The 14,139-nt window shown below is 43.1% G+C and overlaps 2 protein-coding genes across 7 annotated transcripts in view; one reads left to right on the top strand and one right to left on the bottom strand.

Moving 5' to 3' along the window:
• Positions 1–14,139, bottom strand: part of CLVS1 (clavesin 1) — a 220,431-nt gene that overhangs the window by 44,530 nt on the left and 161,762 nt on the right. The window lies entirely within an intron of this gene.
• Positions 1–14,139, top strand: part of ASPH (aspartate beta-hydroxylase) — a 386,456-nt gene that overhangs the window by 252,129 nt on the left and 120,188 nt on the right. For 4 of the 5 annotated variants that reach the window (XR_007472943.1, XR_007472941.1, XR_007472939.1 and 1 more), the window contains exon 28: positions 8,359–8,478. The exons of the other annotated variant lie outside the window; for it this stretch is intronic. The gene's annotated coding sequence lies outside the window, so the exon portion shown is untranslated. The remainder of the gene's footprint in view (positions 1–8,358; positions 8,479–14,139) is intronic. 5 annotated transcript variants of the gene reach the window in all.

Raw genomic sequence — 14,139 nt, 5'->3', positions numbered from 1 at the left:
TTTTTTAAGGAACCTCCATACTGTTCTCCATAGTGGCTGTACCAATTCACATTCCCACCAGCAGTGCAAGAGTGTTCCCTTTTCTCCACACCCTCTCCAGCATTTACTGTTTCTAGATTAACGTAAGAAGGTAAAAGAGAAGCCTGATTTCCAGCTCAGCTTTGGAGTTCCCTTGGCTGGTGAAACAATTACAGGTCCCCGGAGGCCACCAGCCTTCAATGAGTCAGCCAATTTTTTTCCATTGCTTATTCAGAGGCATCCTCAGATCTCTTAGAGAAAATTCCCTATTTTCCCTCATTATTTCCTTCCATATTTTCACGAAAACACTTCTTAAAGAAATGGTCCCATTTGTAGCCTTGTTTGTACCTTCATTTGTTCCTTTTTAAATTCATTAATCTATTCATCAATTCTTCCTACATTGTCATCCCACTCTTATTGGTCAGTCACCTGCAGGGTGCCTCGTGCTGGGGGCAGCCATGGATCAGGTAGTCCTGGGGCCCCTCTTCCCCAGCCTTGGGGCCTCCTACTGCTTCCACTGAGGCACTTTCTGCCGAGGCTGGACAGATGGGACAACTCTGGATTCTGTGCAGCAAAATTACTGACTGCATTTGTGTTTAGTAAACTCACCTATTCTTTCACTCAGTTTACCTCTCATTGGTGTTAGAAAGAGGAAGCTGAGTGGCGACTGCAGTTTACCAAGCTCTTTTAGGAATCTGATTTCATTTGCTTCTGAAAACAATGTATAGAGTAGGAAAAAAGCTTGTTGCAGAATAATGTATATATCATAAATTTTAATACAAAAAAATCCTCTTTATTTATTTATGTTCGTATGAGCAAGGAGAAAGAGGTGGAAGGGTGTACATTGGGGCTGCGTGTTTTGCCTGTATCAGGAGGGAGGGCATGAGGGGGAAAGGGAGAAAATCCGCTTTGCCTTCATACCGTTTTGTTAGCACTTGTTTCGTTATGTAAACTAAGCATGCAGTACTCCTGTAGTTTGAGCGATATCAGGTAAAAATTTTACACTTAAAAAAACACAAAAATAATCCTATGAAGTTGAGATTAGCAATACCTCATTTTTATGGGAGAAGAAATTGAATGTGGGGAAAGCAAGGGTTTTCCTCAAGTGATAAGGCCAGAAACAGAGCCAGGCTCCATTCCAAACCTTCTGGTTGAGAGGACAGTGAGATTTCTGTCCCAAGCAGCTGTTTCCTTTCCATAGAACAAACACATCACAACTTGTTAGGATTGCGGGCAGTGTACCGAAGCAAAGTAAAACTCTCTGTACTGAGGGATAAGACGTTTTGACTGAAAGGATAAACAGAAGGCCAGTTGGTTCTGGATGTGATGTCGGACTCCACGTTGAATACGCCAAGCTCTTCATAACTTCTTTTACTTTTCTTCTACCAAGTCCAGAGACCCTCTAAGAGCTCCCAGCTGTCATCAAATGTCTCTCAGGGCAGAGTAGCCAGTCTCTGGCACAAGGAAGTAGGTTAAGGGATTGACCAGGCTTTTTTGTACTTGTCGGGGTCTAGCTCAGGGGTCTCCAAACTTTTTGATAATGTATACTTATGAATAAATTGAATGCGTGGATAAAATCTACGAAGTTAGAAAATAGAAATTTTTCTTCCTATACATCAGTGGATCATCTTTTTTTTTTTTTAACATCTTTATTGGAGTGTAATTGCTTTACAATGGTGTGTTGGTTTCTGCTTTATAACAAAGTGAATCAGCTATACATATACATATATCCCCATATCCCCTCCGTCTTGCGTCTCCCTCCCACCCTCCCTATTCCACCCCTCTGGGTGGTCACAAAGCACCGAGCTGATCTCCCTGTGCTATGCGGCTGCTTCCCACTAGCTATCTATTTTACACTTGGTAGTGTATATATGCCCATGCTACTCTCTCACTTCGTCCCATCTTACCCTTCCCCTTCCCCATGTCCTCAAGTCCATTCTCTACGTCTACGTCTTTAGTGCTGCCCCTAGGTTCGTCAGAACCATCTTTTTCTTGATTCCGTATATATGTGCTAGCATACGGTATTCGTTTTTCTCTTTCTGACTGACTTCACTCTGTATGACAGACTCTAGGTCCATCCACCTCACTACAAATAACTCAATTTTGTTTCTTTTTATGGCTGAGCAGGTGGATCGTCTTGTGCACCATCTTGGGGCTGCTAGTCTGTCCCCTTCTTAATGACAATTCGTGTGCTTCATCACTTTGAGGATGAAGATTGGTGGCCACTTGTTGGAAACGCTTTGCTTATCTGGAGAGCAAACAGCATGGACCGTGTACTGGCAGCCACGGACGGCTCTGTGAGAGCTGAGTCCTCCAGTTCCTGGAATTCTGTAGCTCTGCTGGCGTTCCAGCAGCTCTGCCTTCCTGTGCACAGGGGTCCAGACATTCCTGATGAGCAACTGATCATTCTGATGACTTTGAATAGAGGTCTACACCGTGGAATGACTTAGCCATCACCATTTGAAAGACAATTAAGAATCTCCTAGGAGGGACTTCCCTGGTGGCGCAGGGGTTAGGAATCCGCCTGCCAATGCGGGGAACACGGTTTGATCCCTGGTCCGGGAAGCTCCCACATGCCGCGGAGCAAATAACCCCGTGGGGTATAGAAAATAAGTTAAACCTCATGCCTGGTAAGCAGGCCAATTGTCCCTGGCTGGGAGAACTAAAGCAGAGGCAGGTGCTGTGAGGGGGAGCTGCATTTGACCCCTCGTCCGACTGGCGTGCAGAAAGCTGCCTGTTTTCCTGCACAGACAGGCTCAGTTTAATCAGATTAACTCTCAGCACCTTAATGATGGTGTTGCTTTCTTTTCCTCCGTAGCTTCTTTCTCTCACAGCTTTTCTCAATTGACTGTGGGCTGGTGACAGTGATAGTAAAGGTAGGAGCTGGTTCCATACATCGATCTGGAAACCTCAGACCCCATCCACCGCCCCAGCCAAGGAGGAGGCCATTGCTCCATCCCTCGAAAAACAATTCTGAGACCTGGAAGTTCACAATAACATCTTTGTTTGTTAAAGATGTCTCATTCTTGAAACTAACAGTAAATCAACTATACTTCAATTTAAAAAAAAGTCTCATTCTGTTCTCCATTTCATGTCATAAAAATATCCAGGAGAAAAGAAAAAGAATGGAAAATATGAAAAATAAGTTTTCTGATAAATTCCAGATGAAGCTTGAGTACCCTGTTTTTCTTCATTGCCTTTTTTTTTTTTTTTTTTTTTTTTTGTGGTACGCGGGCCTCTCACTGTTGTGGCCTCTCCCGTTGTGGAGCATAGGCTCCAGACGCGCAGGCTCAGCGGCCACGGCTCATGGGACCAGCCGCTCCGCGGCATGTGGGATCTTCCTGGACCGGGGCACGAACCCGTGTCCCCTGCATCGACAGGCGGACTCTCAACCACTGCGCCACCAAGGAAGCCCCTTCATTGCCTTTTATAACCTATTTATTGTTTAAAGTCCCCTGCAGATCCCATTTCAGTCACGGGGCCTTTTTTGCCTAATTGCATGAACTCCCAGGTTAGGCATTTCTTTCTCAGAACTCCATAGCATCTTGGGCACACCCTTATTTTCATACTTCTCACTCTTCTTTGTATCAGTTTATATATCTATCATTCCTACAAAACTGCGAGCCTGTTTGGGGCAGAAACGCAGATTTATTTCTTTTTCTTCCCTGCATTCTCTCATTTTACATTATGTTATATTATTATTATTTTCTGCTGGCCTAGCACAGAATGCTCAGTGTTTGCTGATTGACTAGGTCCCCCCAGGGTTAAGTTACTAATCAGTTATTCAAAATTAGAAATTAAGTTTCCAGTAAGTTCCATGTTCAGAATGGCAATTACATTACTGGCATCATTAATCACTCCCTCAAAGTATGTATTTGTGATCAAGGAGACATATTAGCTATGAGTAGCCAAAAGCAATTCTATTGCAATATTAATGGAGTACAGTTGACCCTTGAATATCGCGAGGGTTAGGGGCGTCAACCTTCCACGCAGTAGAAAATCTGATATAATTTGTAGTTCGCCCTCCATATCCGAGGTTCGTCCAGATGGGCAGTTCCGAATTCGGGGGTTCAACCAACTCCAGTCCTGTAGCAGTTTAGTATTTACTATTGAAAAAAAGCGGAGAATAAGTGGTCCCTTGTAATTCAAACCTGTGCTGTTCAAGGGTTAACTGTATATCCTTTGCATTTTGTGAATGTTGCTGTAGCATGTAATTTGCCCCACAAAATAAATCTGACCAGGAGTTTCAAACAGAACTCAAAGGGGTTGAGAAGTCGACCCTGGGCTGAGCCAGCCTGCTCATGGTTAAGTGACACGCCACACTGCCAGACTTGCAGTACCCTGAATTCAAGGGCCACAGCAAAATGACAAAATTGTTTGTCATAGCCTTGAAGTATCAAGGCCTTATTTACACACAAACTAAACCAAAATATTAATTCCAAAAATACACAAAAACTTCTGAATGTAAATCAGAAGGGCAAAAACCAAAGAGGAAGTAATAGGTATCTGTTATTAGTGGGGAATAAAAAAAGGTACAATTAAAGGAGAATAAAGAGTTGCAATTTAGAGACTATATATAATTCTGACAGAAAGGTCTAGAAAAGCCTAGGGAAATTTCAAACTTCCTAAACTAGGTCTTAACTCCTTCAGTGACATTCAAGGCCCTCTGAACAATAACTCAAACCCAGGTCTGAGCCTTAGTTCTGCACCCCCTTTTGTGTGGCCCAGTCTTGGCCACACTGGCCCCAGGGTTCCTCGCGCAAAGGGTTCAGCTGGCCCCGGAGCCACGCAGCCTGGCGGTGCTGGAGGAATTGGGACACCACTATCCCTGAGGACACTTGGGCTTTGCACAAGTAAGTTCCACTCATCACGATACCACGATCGCCTCTCAGCACCATCCCCACCAGTAATTGATTCTTACAACCCCGGGCAGATGCCAGCTCAGGGCTTCTGTGAAAATTCCTCCTGATTCACCAAGTCCCCGTCAGTCCTCCTTATCACAAAACCTCCACTGAGACCCCCAGCACGCGTGGTCGTTTGCTTTTCTAAATCTTCACAGTATTTCCACGGCTTTCATGGCACGTCTCATAGTATGTGTGTGCTTTTTAAATACGATTTTAAAATTAGAGATAATTTGAAACATGTGTTTTGCCTTAATTACTGGTTTACCTATTCCCATCTCCACCAAACCATCACTTTCTCTGAGGGTAGCACTTTGTCTTTCCCTGCTTGTACCCCCAGAACCCAGTGTGGTGTGAGCCACAGAGAACGCCGTGTCCCCTTTGCTAACAAGGGTGGGAGCGGGTGATGCACAGTGAGGGCCCTTCGGGGGCTGAGCCTTCCTGGACGCACAGCTGCTTCCTTCGGGGCCCACAATGTTGGCTGAGGTGCAGGGAACACGTGGCTCTGTTTTTCTTGGATAAGGACAGAGCCCGGACAGAGCTGCGCTCAGCCCTGGGGTCAGGCAGGCTTCTTCTCATTCCTCCCCCCAAAGGGCTATCATTCTGAGCAAAGTGGGAAAGACTTGGAAGAGAAAGGGAGAGTGGATGAGAGCGAGTGAGAACGAGGACACTGAAGGAGGAGTGATGAGTGAGAGTGAGTGCGCGAGGGGGCGAGTCTGTGAAGGGGTGAGTGTGTGAGTGCGTGTGAGTGTGTGAAGGCGGTGCTAGTGTGTGAGGGGCAGCGTGTGAGTGTATGACGGGGTGTCTGTGCGAGGGGGAGAACGAGTGTGCGAGGGAGTGTGAGGGTGTGAGAGGGGTGTGAAGTGTGTGAGGGTGTGAAGGGATGTATGAGAAGAGTGTGAGTGTATGTGTATGTGCGCGCGCAGGTGCGCGCGCGCGAGGGGCGGCCCCTGGGCGGCAGAGCGGCGGGAGGGCGCGGGGGGTGGGCCCCGGGGGCACCGCCTTCCCACCCGGACCGCGCCTGCGCCCCGCCCTCCTCGGCCCCGACCCCTGCGCGCGCGGGACGCGGGCGCTGCTCCCTCCGTGGCTTCCGGCGAAAAGCGGCCCCCGAGGCCCTGGAGCTGCCCCCGACCGGTGAGAACTGTTAAGTGTGCTTCTTTGAGGTTCGACCTCTCTGTCTCCGTCTGTGTCTCTGTCTCTGACTCCCCGGCTCCGGAAGGGCGGAGAGGCGGCCCGTTCCCTCCTGTCTCTGCGGGTGTCAGGTCTGGACACGGCGGTCACTGCGTGGCGCTGCTCTGGGATTCCAAGTCCAGCAAGCTCTGGAGCCTGAAAAGCACTTTTTTTCCCAATTCATTTTCTTTTCTCTTCCTCCGCCCCGCCCCCGTTTTCCTTTTTGCCTGACCCGCTTGATGTATGTCTCTATCTCCAAAATATATTCTTGGAAGCCTACGTTTCTCTAATCCATCTATAAAAAGTTAATGATTATCTGCTCCCCAGAACAACTTTTAGGATCTAGATCCAACAGCCTGGAGGGCAGGTGTAAGTCCTCGCACATCTGAAAGCTTTCAAAATCACTGCATTTACCATCTTACAAATAAAAGCACAGAGAACGGAGGAGAAAACAGTTCTTTGTGCCCACAAACAGCAGCTTTAAGGGTAAATCTGATGGGGAGAGGTGGGGCAGGTGTGCAGAGTAGAAGCGGAGTGAAGGAGGCGGCTCTCAGGGGGGCCACGTGGTTTCTGAACCAAGAAATCATACAGGCAGCTTCGGAGAGTCAGATCTATTTCTCTTCATAGCCGATACATTTATATCGAGTAGAATTTCTCAAAGGAGCTAAATCTACTGGGTATTAAAACATTTTTAAGCCTCAGTAGTTAAAACGGTGTGGTATTTATGCATGAAAAGACCCAAGTATATATGGCGTATGATGAAGTGGCAAGTATAATCAGAAGGGTGGAAATAAATGTGTCCATAAATTGTGTTGGAACCAGACAGCCTTCTAGGAAAACAACAGCAGAAACCCACACTGTGCAGTAGGATAAGCTGCAAAAATGTAAATGCAAAATAAGCCATGAAATTTTAGGAGAAAATCCAGAAACCACACAAAATTGATAAATACTATAATTTTAAAAATGCTCTTATCTAGCAAAACCAAAACAAAGCAAAAAATCCTGCAAGTAAAATCAAAAGATAACTGAAAGAAAACTATGGGAAATATTTGCAATTCATATGACAAAGAGCTAATCTCCCTAATGTAAATTGATAAAACCAACAACATAATAGAGGAAGTGGGAAAAGGCTATGAACACAAAATTAACAGGAAAGGAAAGACAAATTCCACTTAAACATATGAAAAGATGCTCCACCTCAGTCATAGAGAAAGCAAATTAATATTTCACTGAGACAACATTTTTCATTCTGTCAGTCTGTCAAAAATCCAAAAGGTTGAAAATACATTCTGGCCTTGGCAAGGCCTTGGATAATAGGTGTTCTCATAATGACTGATGATAGTGGATATTGCAGTCCATCCCCCATGGAGGGATATTTCTGAATATTTACCCAAATTACAAGTGGATAATTTTTAATTTATACAAAAATCCTACTTCTGGGAATTTATCTTGCAGATCTAATTGTACACGTGCAGAATACTGTATGTACAAACTTGTTCCTTGCTGCATTGGTTGTAATAGCAAAAGATTGGAATTAAACCAAATATCCACTAATAAAGAACTGTGTTTAGCAAACTGTGGTACATCCATATAATAGAATACTCTGAACATGTAAAAAGCAAATAAAAAGAAAGTTTTCTATGTGCTGATATGGAAAGATGTCCTTTCTATGAAATGATATGTTGAAATCCTCAAGACATACTGTTTAAATAATAAGGCAAGATGGGTAATACTGTATAGAGTATGGAATATTTGAATAAAAAGGGGAAAATAAGAATATATACCTCTATTTCTGTTACACTAAAAACAAAGACACAAGGAACTAAGAAAAGAAGTTACCCTTGTGGAAATGAAGGATAGGAATGAAGTAGAAACATTTGATGAATACCCCTTTATATTGTTTGATTTATATGCAATGTGAATGGATTGCCTATTCAAAACTTATATATATTATGTATCAGTCATATTGAAATATGTCTGATTTTGATAGTATCACTGAAACAGTCCTCTTAATGAAAACCAAAACAAAACTCAAAACTGCTTCTTACAAATTACTCTGTCTCCTCTTTTGTTTTCTGTTCCCGTTAGGGCTTTTAAGCCTGACGTGTTTCTTCCTTTGACTTGGAGAAGAAGATAAATAACTGTGCTGATGAGTGGCCTGAGGATTTGAGGTGTTCTGTCAACAATATGGAGACCGCCGTTTCCCAATAACTCTGGATATCTGTCTCTGAGGCATCAGCTTTTCTTAATGCACTGTTTTCCTCTATAGGTCACTGCTCTCAGCCTGCTAACGACACCCAAGTAGATCTACAGCAGTCATGTTTCAGCCCAAGAGTGACTGAAGTACAGGCAGTGTCTCTCATTGAGATGAATAGCACCAGGATCCCAGGTATTTGCACTTACGTGCCTGAGCTGCTTTTCCTCAGTTATAAACAGTGGTTTATATATAGTTTGATTTTATAACGCTTCCATGCAAACTATAACAATTCCTCAATGCATCTATGTAGATAAAGAAAGTCTGTGACGTGCTGTAGGCGTACGAAACCCTGACAGTGTCCTGGTCTGGTGGGTCGATTTCTAGGTCTAGAGATGAGAGTCAGGTTCTGACATGGCATGGGGCGCACCTGGAGGAGGCGAGGTGCGGAGTTGCAGGAAGGAGAAAGCTTCCACTTGCCTGTCTTCCCAATCCGATTTTTTTAAACTCTCCTAAAGGCCTTTGCACTTGCTGTGTCCTCTGCCTAGAAATTGCTGTCCCAGATCTTTGAATGACTTTCTTCTCTGTGTCATTTAGGTGCAAAGCTCCCCAGCCCTCCCGCGCCAACCATTATTCTATCGCGTCCTCTGGTTTTACCTTCTTGATAGCACTAATCACTGTCTGAAATGGTCTTTTTTACTCACTTGTTTACTTTTTTATCGTTTATTAACCCTCTTCTCCCCACGACCCAATAGACTGCAGATTCCAGAAGAGGAGGGGCCTGATCTGTCTTGCCCTCCCACATATTCTTGTGCTTAGAATAGGGTCTGACACATAATAAGACCTCCATAAATATTTGGTGAATGAATAAATGAAGGATTAGAGTCCACGTCTAATTGGGTTTTGTACATAAAACCTAGCAGATGAAATTAGCAAATTCTTATTCAGTGAATGAATAAATTCAAGTAAACTCTTCTTAGACATGGGCATGACCTTTTAAAACACTCAATCGGGCAAAGAAAATACTCTAGGTTGACCCTTACTTGTTCAGTCATCACTGTTTTTTATCACACTTAGGACAATTACTGATATCTCAGAAATTCTGATTTAAAAAACCAGCTTTCTTCTATAATTTTAGTATTGGTTAAGAAGGCCCAAAGTGCACTAAAAAGCTTATTTAACTTAAAAGGCTTATTTGACTTTCAGAAGAGTTATTTGTTATACACATAATTTTTCTTGAGAATCAATGGAACTTGTGCTGAACTGAATTTAGTTTTCCTCCAATAACTGATTTAAAAATCAGTTGCACAGAATTCTCTGTCATCGACAATACAGTATTTCTGTATTTTTATCAGTGTGAAGATAGATTTTTAAATTGTATAAACAACTAGAGTTAATTGATGTGTTGGTTTAGTAAATCCTAACCACAAGGCTACATTTATAATATTAATAGTCCTGGAGACATACCTAGTTACATTTAAAAATACAAATAATATCTGTGCTTTTTAATGAGGTTTAAATCCTTTTTTTGAAAAAGTATTTTCCTTCTGCAACATATGTCCTTTTCTAATGAGCTAAAATTACAGATAGTGAGCCAGGTTTTGGAAAGGAACACAAACATGTATTGGGTGTCTAGACATAGTTATGGGTATTCTTCATATGTTGGGGACCAATTAAATGTTCTCTGGAGTTTTCTGCGAACCACTGAGCCTTTGAGGCACAACTTTTGTGGGCTGTTTTGTGTGATGCAGTGTACATTGTGACGCGGAACCTTGGGAAACCAAATCCTTTTGATCTGGGTCCAGGATAAATCTTATTTTATTAAATTTATCACAAGTAATAATGATGTTCAATATACTGTAAAATCCTTGAAACTACAGAATCTTGTCTTTTGGAGAATTTTTGATTAAGATGATCTTATCTGGAGAGAATTATATGTCAAACTGCATGTAATCAGTCAGTTAATTAGGAGCTATCTTAGGTTCTCTTCCATTCTGAGGATTATATGTTAACTCTTTTAGCCTTTAATTTTATTTTAATGAACACATGCCTAAAAATCACATTTCAGATCAAAGGAGCTGAAACACAACTGATGACTAGTCTCTGTGTAGTGAATTACGGAAAAAAAGCGTTTTCTTGGAGCACAGAGAAGGGAAAGTAATGGGCCATGCACGTATTTTTTTATCATTATTTTCTTCTCTAAACTCATGGATCTGTTGTAACATATTGTTTTGGAAGATGGTTTGGAGTTCACGTGAGCAATGTATTCCATGGTTGAGATAGCTGAGTTGGGAGAAGTAACAGAAATTGAAGAGAAATTACTCTTTCCCCTCAGACACACAGAGCTATGAGTTAAAATTTGGACTCTTTATCTTACCTGTAAAGAGGACATAGGAGCTTTAATTCCATAGAGGGTTAGCCTGATAAAATGGACTTCCATACCTTACAGAGGGAAATGCCAATTGGTGGATCATGTCTGAAAGGCAATTTCTAATATGTACCAGGCACCTTAAAATACTTATAGCCTTTGACCCAAGAATTTCAAGGATTTGTAGACAGCAGCAGTTCTTAAATTATGGTCTGCCATGCTGCAGGGATCCTTGAGACCCTTTTAGGGGGACCACAAGGTCAAAATTATTTTCATAATCGTGTTAAGATTATTTGCCTCTTTCACTGTGTTGCTGTTTGCACCAATGATGCAACAGGAATCAAGAAAGTGGCACCAAATTGTACTAGAACTCATGGTCTTCCACATTGCCAGCCCCAGGAGAAAAATGTGTGTCAGTTCCACTTAAGGGTATCCTTGGTAAAGTGGTAAAAACCAGTAACTTTATGAAGTCTCGACCCTTGAATACAAATGGTTTTAATGTTCCGTGTGAGAAATGGGCAGTACAGGTGGAGTACTTCTGCTGGGCACTGAGGCATAATGGTTGTCTTGAAGAAATGCCCTGTGTCATCGTTTGATTTGTGAACTAGCTTCTTTTTACATGGAACACCCTTTTTGGGTGAAAGAACAACTGAAAGGCAAACCACGGGTATTCAGATTTGGGGCTTAAGCAGACACTTTCTCCTAAATGAACAAAGCAATCCTGTCATTTCAAGGATAACAAGTGATAGTATTTTTAAGTCAGAAGAGTCAGGGCTAGAAGCAGGGCTAGGACAGTAATTAACACGGTAATATTTTTAGATGAATTAGTGCTTCTGTTCCCTGCGCCTGGAGAGTTCTTTGTGACATTCCAGCATACCCAGTTGGTGGCTCAAGCAGCAGCCATTTCCCCTTAGCGCGTGTTGAGCAGAGCCGCGATTGGGTCCTGGTGGCCAACCCCTAGATCGTGGTAACTGGCTGGTTTAAGGCACACATCATAGTGCATCCTACTCTTTTCGCCAGGGCTGGAGATTGAACTTGACACTGAATCTCCTGCCCTGCAAAAGATAACTGTCCGGGTCTCTTTTGGGCAGGCTGAGCCCAGGGCCCTTCTGACAGGTCTCTGAAGGGATGAGTACCAGATGCCAAAGTTCTCGTTATCAGGTACAGTTAGCGCATTAGTTCTTTCATCCTTATAAGGTATGCAAGTAGCGTAGACAAATGCCCTTCCTGCAAATCCACCACCGTTTCCCTCTCTTTAATTAATTCATAACAACCTGACCTGTGTTCTTTGCTTCAAGTTTCCAGTTGATAGTTGCTGTTTTGAAAAATCCTGTTTTCTGAAATCTTTCTCGTCTGCTGCCTCTTACAAGGTAGTCTAATTGTAATGGGCCTTTCACCTATTCAATAAAGACAAGGATTTCTCTTTTAATTAAAATCTCCCCTAGGCATTGAAATGAAAATATGATAAGGAGGTGTGTGTATCAAATACAATTCACTCTTTGAAAAAACATTAAAATTCCACTAATGAATCATTGCGGTAGATAAAAATCAACATATAAGGTCTTTGCTCTCAAGGAACTACAATCTAGGGAGGCCAAGAGAAAAGTAAACAGACTCTTAGGATACCCTGGGACGGTGCTGAGATGGAAATGTGAACACTGGTTGGGGAGGGAACCCGAAGCTGATCAGTGGGCCAGGGCTGATTTTCTAGACAAGGAGCCTAGTCTTCAAGGCGCCCCCAAATCTGGTCCATGTTTATGCTCCAGTGTTTCCAGTAAGAACTCCTCACCCCAGGCAGGGCTCTGCTTACTCTCACAAACTCACCATGCTTTTTCCTGTTCCAAGGATCTTGCTTAGATATTTCCTATGTCTGGAATTCTCTTCCTACTCTCTCTGTAGCCATTTTTTTCCTATTGTGCAATGCCCGTTTCACTCGCTGAAGCCTTCTGGATCACACCAGCCTCCTTTCGAGAGGCAGTGTTTGTCATTTCCTCGGGAAGCCTCATATGGGTGCCCTTCCTACACGTTCCCATAGAATCCTCTGCTCATCTCTGCTTTGGTACTTACATATCCAGCTGCCAACATGAATCTCCACTTGGAAGGTTTCAAGCTTCCAGTGTACAAAACTGAACTTCTGAGCTCCCCGACCCCATCCCCGATCGGATTCACCTGAAGGCGTTGCCCTCCCCTCCATTCTCCTAGGTGTTAGCCCTCACCAAAACCCTGAATTCATCTTCGAATCCTCTCTGTTTCAAAACTCATACATCCAATTCTGGTGGCTCTAACTTAAAATATATCCAGGGTCTGGTTATCTTCCCACCACCTCTGTTGTTTTCACTCTGGTCTCAGCCACTAGAATAACCTCAAGCCTAAATGTTGCCAATCATGTCCCAACCTGTTTCCCTGCATGTGCTCTTGTGTTGTCAGTCTATTCTTCACAAGCAGCCAGAGTGATCTGTTTAAATATTTGATTGCATCACTCTTCTGCTCAAAGACCTCCAGTTGTTCCTCATTTACTAAGACTAGTCCTTCCAAGGCCCATAGGGCACCCAGCCTCCCTGACCTCATCTCCTACAGCTGCTCTTAGTCACTTAACCTCAGAACTAGAGCTTTTTTGCTGTTCTGTGAATACCGCAGGCACTCCCACCTCAGGGCGCTGGCTTGCCCGCTCCCTCTGCCTGGAGCATCCTTCCCTCAGTAGCTGTATGGTTAACAGCCTCACCTCCTTCAAGTCTTAGCTCCAGTGTCACCTTCTTGATGAGGCCAGTCACAAGGGCTCTAAATTGCACCCCATTCTCATCTATGCCCCAGCAGTCTCAATCACTCTAATCTGTTTTCTCCATAGTATTTATTTTTTTATCACACTATATAATTTATCTACCCACTTATTGTCCTCCTCTCCCAACTAGAATGTTTGCTCTATCTGGGCAGAGAGTTTGGTCTTTTTAATTCATTGCTGTATCATGAGCACCCCCTAGGATAGTATCTGTGATGGTATTTGCTGAATGAATAAATATAAGTTATATGTTAATTTGCATTACTTCCTCACTAGCCTATAAATTCCTTGAACACACAGATTCTGAATTATTCAGCATTATATATTCAACATCCAACCCAGTACCTAGCATACTGCTAGTACACAATCAATAATCGTGAGTGAACGAGTCTCCCTCCACTGAAATGCTGTTGTCTGCACTACCCATCTTGACATTTAATTATTGACTGCTCTAATGTCTCACTGAATCTTGTGTGTGAGCGTTCACCATTTGGTGAAACCTGCTTTTATTACAGTCAGAGGCTACAGCTCTTACTTCTTTTGTGCATGAACATGGTAGATTGATATATTGATATAGTCTACTGTATTTTTTGAGTTGAATTGAATGTATAATAACTAGTGGTGGATATTGTTGTCGAGCAGTGGGAGAAATGGGGCATCAGCGTCCCTAGGAAGGTGTTTCCTAGAGACCATTGTTTCCAGTAATTGAGAC

This window comes from Orcinus orca, chromosome 17 (assembly GCF_937001465.1).
Source record: "Orcinus orca chromosome 17, mOrcOrc1.1, whole genome shotgun sequence".
Lineage (NCBI taxonomy): Eukaryota > Metazoa > Chordata > Mammalia > Artiodactyla > Delphinidae > Orcinus > Orcinus orca.
This window is presented reverse-complemented; position numbering and strand designations above follow the sequence as displayed.